Here is a 10,143-nt window from a genome sequence, read left to right as displayed (position 1 = left end):
ATGGCTCAGTAGCATCCCAAATAGCACCCTACTACCCTCTGTAGTGCACTACTTTAGAACATATTCTGTGGGTTTAATGTTGTTCACTATTTAATATTCTGTGGGTTTAATGTTGACTTACAGTGAATAGATACATAGCTACACGTTTAGCATGTATATGTTGTCCGTGTTGGGATTTGAACCCATGACCTTGGCATCACAAGACCACCAACCTCACAAGATATTGCTAGTCAGCTGTCTTGACTAACAGACAGTGATATGAGAACTGTTGGGTTCCTTTATCAATGAGATCAAAGGCCTGGATTCACACCGCGTCTCAGAGTAGGTGGTTCTGATTTGGGATCAAAGGCCTGGATTCACACCGCGTCTCAGAGTAGGGGTTCTGATTTGGGATCAAAGGCCTAGATTCACACAGCGTCTCGATTCACACAGCGTCTCAGAGTAGGGGTTCTGATTTGGGATCAAAGGCCTGGATTCACACAGCGTCTCAGAGTAGGGGTTCTGATTTGGGATTAAAGGCCTGGATTCACACCGCGTCTCAGAGTAGGGGTTCTGATTTGGGATCAAAGGCCTGGATTCACACAGCGTCTCAGAGTAGGGGTTCTGATTTGGGATTAAAGGCCTGGATTCACACAGCGTCTCAGAGTAGGTGGTTCTGATTTGGGATCAGGTCCCCCACCAGCCCAAACGAATATGATGTAAAAGGCAATGCGATCCGAAGCATCACTCTGTGAATACAAGCCAACGGCTGTAGAGTTTATTAAAAGGTGAATTAAAAGGTGTGCGACCAGTGCAGATGAGAACCCTGTGGAGTCAACGTCTGTGTGTGAGATCCAGATGTGCAGCTGAATCAATCAATGAAATGTTCCCTACACTACTTTATAGACTACTTTAGACTAGGGCCCTATAGAACCCTATTCCCTATATAGTGCACTACTTTAGACCAGAGCCCTATAGAACTCTATTCCCTATATAGTGCACTACTTAAGACCAGAGCCCTATAGAACCCTATTCCCTATATAGTGCACTACTTTAGACCAGGGCCCCCGCCACCCCTCCGTCCGTCCCCCCCCGCCCCCCCTCTGTCCCTCCCCCTCCGCCCCTCCATCCCTTCCCCTCCGCCCCTCTGTCCCTCCCCTAAGGTTGTCAGGCAGGGTGCTGTTCTAGGGCTGATTCCAAACAAGCCTTTCTATTGGCTGCTGTGATCACTAACTAGATAGTGTGTTATTGTCGATTCCACTGCACCATTTACAAAGGAGAGGAGGGTGTCTGATGGAACCCTTAGTCTCTATAATAGTGAACTAGTTTTAAATGCACAGGGGCCCATATGGCTGAGCAACACCCAGCCCTGAGCAACACCCTGAGCAACATCCTGAGACATCCTGGGAGATCCTGAGACATCTGAGACATCCTGAAACATCCTGAGACACCCTGAGACATCCTGAGACATCCTGAGACATCCTGGGACATCCTGAGACATCCTGAGACATCCGGAGACATCCTGGGACATCCTGGGACATCCTGAGACATCCTGAGACATCCTGAGACATTCTGAGAGATCACTCACGTTGCAGAGCCACTGTGTTCATCCATTAGCTGGGGATAGAGGCTATCTACTCTAGGTATTGTGGCTACAAACACACACAGAACACACACAGAACACACACAGAATACACACAGCACAGCACACAAGTCAGGACACAACGGACAACTGTCACTGCTTCTCTGCATCAATTATTAAAACATATTGATCACAATGAATCTGATAATGAATTGTGGGACGACTGTAGGAAGTGGTTAGAAATTACCCCACTGTCATACCTCACAGTGTGTGTGTGTGTGTGTGTGTGTGTGTGTGTGTGTGTGTGTGTGTGTGTGTGTGTGTGTGTGTGTGTGTGTGTGTGTGCGTGCGTGCGTGCGTGCGTGTGTGTGTGTGTGTGCGTGTGTGTGTGTGTGTGTGTGTGTGAGAGAGAGAGAGTGGCATACTTAATGTGTCCTACTAGTGAACCTGCTCTCAGCAGAAAAAATGACCCCAACACCCCTCCCCTCCCATGGCCTCCTCTACCCCCCCACCCCTACTCCCCCCCCCCCCCCCCACCATCCCTTGACCCCCTCCCTTCCCCATCTCCGTCCACCTCTCCCCACCACCCCTCCGCTCCCCTGGCCTCCTCCACCCTGCCTACTGCCCCCCACCCTCCTCCATCTCCACTACAGAGATTTAGAACACTGACAACACCAACAAACCAGACCTTAATGGTTATTTTGTCCGCCATCTTTCTTTTACAACCTCTGAGGCGTCAACCCAGAGATGTGATGCGTCAACAGGAGTCACACCGTCCCCCTCATCCCCCCTTGCCCTCCTCCACCCCCCCATCCCTCTATCCAGCCCCTGTACACGAGCTCTCTCTCTCTTCCCGGATAGCTCTTATCAGTGATTCGTCTTCGACTGTCATTATCAATCTGCCTGTGCATTTAGCAATGTCGTTAGGCATGAGTTTTTCACTGAGGATCAGAGAGGAGAAAGCCACAAACAGTCTGCTCTCTCTCGCTCTCTCTCTCTCTCTCTCTCTCTCTCTCTCTCTCTCCCTCTCCCAAAGCATTAGGCACGAGTATTTCACTGAGGATTGGAGAGAGCCACAAACACAGATTGCTCTCCATCTCTCTCTCTCTCCCTCTCCCAAAGCATTAGGCATGAGTATTTCATTAAAGAGAAGAGAGAGCCACAAACACAGTCTGCTCTCTCTCTCTCTCTCTCTCTCTCTCTCTCTCTCTCTCTCTCTCTCTCTCTCTCTCTCTCTCTCTCTCTCTCTCTCTCTCTCTCTCTCTCATCTCCCCCCTCTCCCCCATCTCCCAAAGCATTATTCACGAGTATTTCACTGAGGATCGGAGAGAGCCACAAACACAGACTGCTCTCCATCTCTCTCCTTCTCCTCCTCCCAATGCATTAGGGGTACTAGTGCAGGTTGGCTCAGTGCCAGGGAATGGCAAGCAGAGCAACAGTGCCCTCTTCAGGTGATGTACCTCCCCCATTCATCTATCACCCCACCCACCCCAATCCTCTGTCTATCCTTCCCTCTATCATCCAGCGACTCTCTCTCTCTCTCTCTCTCGCTCCTTCTCTCCACGTGGGCTCCTCCTCCTCCAGCTCTATGACATCAGCATGTTTGTATTGAGGGTTTTATTAGCAGGACAAATTAATAAGGTTTTGACAAAAACACAGCATGGATTAGGTTGGAATCTGAGTCCTCATTATTGAATAATCCTTTTTCAATTGGATGTGTATCAGGTTCCGTAAAGGGCACACACACACACACGCACGCACACACACACACACACACACGCACACACACACACACACACACACACGCACACACACACACGTACGCACGCACGCACGCACACACACACACGCACACACACACGCACACACACACACACGTACGCACGCACACGCACACACACACACACACACACACACACACACACACACGTACGCACGCACACGCACACACACACACACACACACACACACACGCGCACACACACACACGCACACACACACACACGTACGCACGCACACGCACACACACACACACACACACACGCACACACACACACGTACGCACGCACACGCACACACACACGTATGCACGCACATGCACAGACACACACACACACCCACACACACGCACACACACACGTTACGCACGCACACGCACACACACACGTATGCACGCACATGCACAGACACACACACACACACACACACAGTTATTCTGCTAGGATATGACAGTGATTCACCATAGAGAGAGAGGGGGAAGAATTACAGTCAGTTTCAGCTCAGATGAATGGATTGTTTCCTACACCGATATAATCAACAAATGAGTTTTAAAAACATTTCAGAAGCCCTATATTAAGGTTCTGACTTTGGACTTCAAGCAGGTCAACGGTGTCAACTGTGTGTTTTGCTGTAGTATCAATATATAAACATACAGATCTACTAATAACGTAAATACACAATCCTATAGAACATCATGAGGAGAAAGGAGGAGGAGTCAACGTATTGGGGGGGGAGGGGCCACGAGCTGGAAGCATCAGTAGAACTCAGTCGTTGTCTCTAGAAGACTCAGATGTATACAGAGTGGTTTCACTTCTTCTGTTGGTGTGTTGTGGTAGTAGATGGTTCTCCTACTGGTGTTGTGGTACTAGATGTCTCTCCTACTGGTGTTGTGGAACTAGATGGTTCTCCTACTGGTGTTGTAGTAGATGGTTCTCCTACTGGTGTTGTGGTACTAGATGGTTCTCCTACTGGTGTTGTAGTAGATGGTTCTCCTACTGGTGTTGTTGTAGTAGATGGTTCTCCTACTGGTGTTGTGGTACTAGATGGTTCTCCTACTGGTGTTGTGGTAGTAGATGGTTCTCCTACTGGTGTTGTGGTACTAGATGTCTCTCCTACTGGTGTTGTGGTACTAGATGGTTCTCCTACTGGTGTTGTGGTAGTAGATGGTTCTCCTACTGGTGTTGTGGTACTAGATGGTTCTCCTACTGGTGTTGTGGAACTAGATGGTTCTCCTACTGGTGTTGTGGTAGTAGATGTTTCTCCTACTGGTGTTGTGGTACTAGATGTCTCTCCTACTGGTGTTGTTGTAGTAGATGTCTCTCCTACTGGTGTTGTGGTACTAGATGGTTCTCCTACTGGTGTTGTTGTAGTAGATGTTTCTCCTACTGGTGTTGTAGTAGTAGATGTCTCTCCTACTGGTGTTGTGGTACTAGATGGTTCTCCTACTGGTGTTGTGGTAGTAGATGTTTCTCCTACTGGTGTTGTGGTACTAGATGGTTCTCCTACTGGTGTTGTGGTACTAGATGGTTCTCCTACTGGTGTTGTGGTAGTAGATGGTTCTCCTACTGGTGTTGTGGTAGTAGATGGTTCTCCTACTGGTGTTGTGGTACTAGAAGTTTCCGTAATATAATCAATGATAAAATGGTGAGCTGAGTAGACAGGCGAGAAAAAAATGTTTCTTTCACAAATGTTTTTTAAAGGCATCTTTGCAAACACATCAATTTCACCATCTAGTCCGCATCCCAAATGCCCCCCCCCCCTATTCCCTTTTATAGTGCACTACTTTTGACCAGAGCCCTTTGGACCCTATTCCCATATGAACCCTATTCCCCTATTCCCCCTGGTCAAACGGAGTGCACTACGAAGGGAATAAAGGGGGGCCGTTTGGAAGGCAGGACACCATTTAACTCATTCAACCTTCTGAGGCCCATTTAAAAGGTCATGTGTCTGTAGAATCTGACGAGGCTTTAGACGTGGTACATGTTTGATTGCAATATCTTTTTAAATAACTTTTTGTTTTAAATAAAAAGGGGAACATCATAACAGCAAAGAGACTGTAGGGAGGAGACGCAAAGGGAAAATAAATAGTATGCATGTTGTTTGTTTGGTTCAGTCCATAGTTAACCACATGGCATACATGAATTCATATATATGTGATTTTTTGGGGGGGGGTTTTAAAAGGTACAGTGGGACTTATAGTAGGGGGGTGATTCCTCCCCTTTCTCATTGGTGTTAAGACCAAGTCAGCTATAGTGTATAGTGTAGAAGGGAGCTCAGCACTGTTGGACCGGGCAGTTATACGCAGTACTTATAGACCAGTAAAAGTTATCTTTTACCTGTCTGGATGGGTGTACGGATCCCTTAGTCTTGAATCCTCCCTGGGAACTGCACTCCGAGGCACTGAAGTGGTCTGAACTAGTGGAGGATCTCTTGGAGAGAGTATCACAGCCCCCTACGAAGGTGTTGTCCAGAGGGAGCTCCTGAATCATGTGGTGTTTCTTCACGGAGACCGGCGTGTCCGCTTTGAGGTGGAACGCGGACTGCGGAGAAGCGGACTTGTAGTGCCGTGCCAGGTCTGGACTGGAGGGCTTGAAGGTGGTCGTAGGAGCAGCGTTCCAGTCAAAGTGTCCCGGCTCCTCCAGCTCGGCAGGCAGGCTGATGTTGCCGTTGATGGGCTCGTGAGCCGGGTCGTCCGGCTTGTTCTCCTCGATGGTGACAAAGTTCAGGAGGGAGCTTTTAGGCGACTTCCTTTTCTTGCGCTTCTTCTTCTTGTTCTGTTTGTTCTCCTGGTTGGGAGACATCCACTCAGCGCCCTGCTTCTTCCTCTGGGCCGCCTTGAACCGCGAGGTGTGACGACAGCGCACCAGGACTGTCACGAAGATCACCACAATCACCACCATCGCCCCGGCTACGATGGCGATCATGATGGTGAGATAATCTCCGCTCTGGTAAGTCTCACTGCTCTCCCCGATGTTCCTGTCCAGGGGCGTCTCCATGGTGCGGCGAATGAGGTCGTAGATAAACGTGGCGTTGCCGACCGTGTCGTTCACGTAGAGGAACACCAGCACCAGGGTGTGCAGGGACTTAGGGTAGCCCAGGTCGCTAATGTTCACGACCAGCCGATGGAGGCCGATGTCGGAGATAGCAGGCTTCTCCTCCAGGGTGATGTTTCCTGTCACAGGGTCGATCCGGACAGACCTTTGGTGTTGCCGCTAACGATGGTGTACTTGAGCTCTGCGTTCATCCCTGTGTCACCGTCCACAGCAAAGACCTCGGCCACCACCGATCCAGGGATGGACGAGAGGGGGACCAGTTTGAAGGAGGTGTTGGAAGGGGGGTAGATGACGATGGGGGTGTTGTCGTTTACGTCGATGACATTGATTGTCACCTTGGCGGCCGAGGAACACGGGGGCCGCCCGCTATCCACCGCCCGGACGTCGAAGGTGTAGGAGCTCTGCTGCTCCCGGTCAAAGGACACGTTGGACTTTATTACTCCAGAGTACGGGTCTAGGATAAAGTTCTCGTTGTCGCTGAGTATCGAAAGCGTGACGGCGGCATTTTCCCCCGGCGTCTGAGTCTGTGACGGTTATCACCCCCACCGTGCTGTACTTGGGCAGGTTCTCTGACACAAAGAACTGGAAGTGGTTGTGGGTGAACTTGGGGCTGTTGTCGTTTTCATCGAGCACTGTCACGATGACTGCCGCCTGGCTCTGGAGTGGAGGCGTCCCGTTGTCTCGGGCCGTTACCGTGAAGAGGAACCGATCCTGGTCCTCACGATCGAAAACCCGGGAGGCCGTGAGGACACCGGTTTTACGGTCCAGGTCAAAGAACGAGGCGTTAGGGCCCAGTTGGTAGACAATCTCCGCATTTTTCCCACTGTCCTCGTCGGTGGCGCTGAGAGTCGTGAGGAAGAGATCGCGTTTGTTGTTCTCCATGACGGCCAGCTCGATGACAGGATGGCTGAAGATCGGCGAGTTGTCATTTTCATCCTCCAGCCTCACCCTTACCAACGCTGTCTGGTTTAAGCTCGGCTTGCCAGAGTCGGAGGCTATGATTTTGAAGTTGTACTCTTTGGTCCCCTCAAAGTCGAGCAGCGCCGACGTCTCTAGTAAATACTGGTTGTCGTACACCGCTTTGAGGTGAAAGGGGACGTCCTTCTCGATGAAACAGATGACCTTGCCGTTGACGTCCGTGTCCTTGTCCGACACGGTGATCAAAGCTATCTTGGTGTTGATTGGGTCTTTCTCCGAGAGGAACACGGTGCCGTTTATTGGACTGATGATATATCTCAGATCGATGTTCGGCGGATTGTCGTTCACGTCCGTCACGTTTATAGTTACGGTAGCTCTGGCTGGGCTGGAGCTGCCGTCCGCTCGCTAACACGGATACTTGTGTATGGCGGTCTCCTCTCTATCGAGGGGTCGCTGTACGGTTATAAGACCCGTGGTACCGTTTAAAGCAAATAGTCTCTTGGTAGCTGGGGAGACCTGTGTCCCGAACATGTATTTGATTTCGGCATTCGCCCCGACGTCTGCGTCCGTAGCCTGTAGCTGGACTACGGACGTCCCTATAGGCGAGTTCTCCGGTATGTGGACCTCGATCTGGTTCTCCCTGAACACCGGCTTGTTATCATTAACGTCTGTGACGGTGACTTGGAGGATGGCGGTGCTGGATTTCTGTGGCATGCCGCCGTCCTCCACCTTGATCTTCATGACGTACGTATCCTTCTGTTCCCTGTCCAGGTTCTGCTGAACGATGAGCTGCGGCCACTTCTCCCCCTCGGGCGTCTCTACGATGTCCAACCCGAAGGCGCTTTGCCCGTTCACCAGCTGGTACTTGTGTACACTGTTGGGGCCGGTGTCGGGGTCGGTGGCGGAGGGGATGGCGAAACGACTGTTGATCAGCGTATTCTCCGGAATGGAGATGTTGATGACGGGAGACGGGAACATGGGAGCGTTATCGTTGGTGTCCTTGACTACGATCTTAATCTTTATCAATCTGAAGTAGTCGTTGGGTAAAATCACCACCTCGATCTCGAAGGAGCATTCGTTCTCCTCGAACGAGGGGCCGGGACAGAGCCTCTCCCTGTCGATGCGATTGGAGGTCGTAAATATCTCTCCCGTGCTGCTCTGCACTCTGAGCAGAGGGTTGTCGCCGGCTTTAGACACCAGCCTGTAGACCAGGTTAGCGCTAGCTCCGGTAGCAGCGTTTGTATGGGAGACGTTCAGGTCCTTTGGTATGTTTCCAATGAGAACGTTTTCCTGCAGTTCCTCTCTAATAGGATAGATCAGTTCCTGGGCTATAGAAGGGTCCATCCAGAAACAAGCAACGAGAGCAGCCAACAAGTAAAAGTCTGTTAGATCCATAGTAACAACGGTCCTGTGGTTCCAGTGTTTCAGACCTTGTGGATTTTAAACACTTCTTCTTCTTTCAATGCAATGTTGAATGTCAGAGTGATGGATTGGTGAAATCTTGCATCTGAAGAAGGGGCAGTTTCCACACACGGACAACCCTACGAATAGACAAAGAGTTTGCATTAGATTTATTTCAGTTAAAGCCCCAGATCAGGGGAGGTGCTCAACACTTTTAGGGTTGGTGCTTTCGAAAAGATGCGTAAAAATCAAACTGAAAAAAAAAATCCACCATAATATAACTTTAAAATATCCTTTATTTGATCATATTACCCTCTGACTACAGCAAAGGTGCTACGAAATAAAACAACCAAATCTAATCTCAAACACATGGCATCCGCAGTGTCCTTGATTAATACATTTAACATTAACCTAACTTCAATGTATCTAATTGTTGTAATCTACAATTTATACCCATCTCCTCTCTCCTCTTTGGTTCCTGGACACTTATTTCCGTTACAATCCCCCCCCAAAAAAGCCCTTAGGATAATATCATACTGCAGCAAGCGTTCAAGCAGCCATTCATGTCTGTGCCCTCTTCTCCCCAGAACCTGATACACATTATGCCCATAACGATTCCTCAACGCCTCTATAAGCACTTCGCCGTTGTAACTTCAGAGAGCTACAGGCAGCCGAGATCCATTACGCTTAAATTATTGTGATTAATAGGACGTAGGATGGAATCAAATACCCTGTGTTTGAATTTCAACGGGATGAATTTCACCATTATTTAACCGTTGTAAATAGGCAGCAACAATAAATATATATATTTTTTTATCTATTCCATAATAGTGCGCTCTGAATATTCTTACCGTTATCCAAAAGAAAATACCCTTTAGTGCGCGAGATAATTGGAATGCGTGTTCTTCTAATGCCCAAAATTGCGGCTGTGCATAGAAGCCTCCTCTCCTATTCGATACAAATCCTATTCAGAGTTGGAATATCCTGTTTTAAATCCGGTTGGTAAAGATATCGGTATTGATCGCAGCCGTTAGATTTCTTCAAGTCCAAGTCTGTGAAGCGCAATGCCTTTTGGTTCGACTGATATAACGGGCAGTTGACTGTGAGGGGGAGAGAAAACAGCACCGGCGAGGAGAGACACAATAATGAATTATATTTCTAAACGTTTCACAGTTCGTTTTTTGGCATTGAACTTTACATGAAAAGCGTTGATGCTCCCTTCAGTCGATCATATAATGTCGACTGCGGCTGATTCTCCTCTCCCACAAACAAAATCAGCTCATCAGTGGCGAGCGGCGGGTTCCTCGGACCATGAAGTCATTCTGCATCACCGGTAGCTCCAATATCAGTCGTATTTTTTTTTGCCGGTGGTAGCCTACGGTAAATAGTCCGCTTGGCTTGCTACCTGTTAGCTGAAAGCGCCCACTGATA

At 49.2% G+C, this 10,143-nt stretch overlaps 1 pseudogene; it reads right to left on the bottom strand.

Moving 5' to 3' along the window:
- Positions 1-3,694: 3,694 nt before the first annotated feature.
- Positions 3,695-9,795, bottom strand: LOC116360706 (protocadherin-9 pseudogene; annotated as a pseudogene).
- Positions 9,796-10,143: the final 348 nt, after the last annotated feature.

The sequence above is a fragment of the Oncorhynchus kisutch genome, unplaced genomic scaffold, assembly GCF_002021735.2.
Source record: "Oncorhynchus kisutch isolate 150728-3 unplaced genomic scaffold, Okis_V2 scaffold184, whole genome shotgun sequence".
Classification (NCBI taxonomy): domain Eukaryota; kingdom Metazoa; phylum Chordata; class Actinopteri; order Salmoniformes; family Salmonidae; genus Oncorhynchus; species Oncorhynchus kisutch.
Note: the sequence above shows the minus strand (reverse complement) of the source record. Positions and strands in the feature narration are given on the sequence as shown.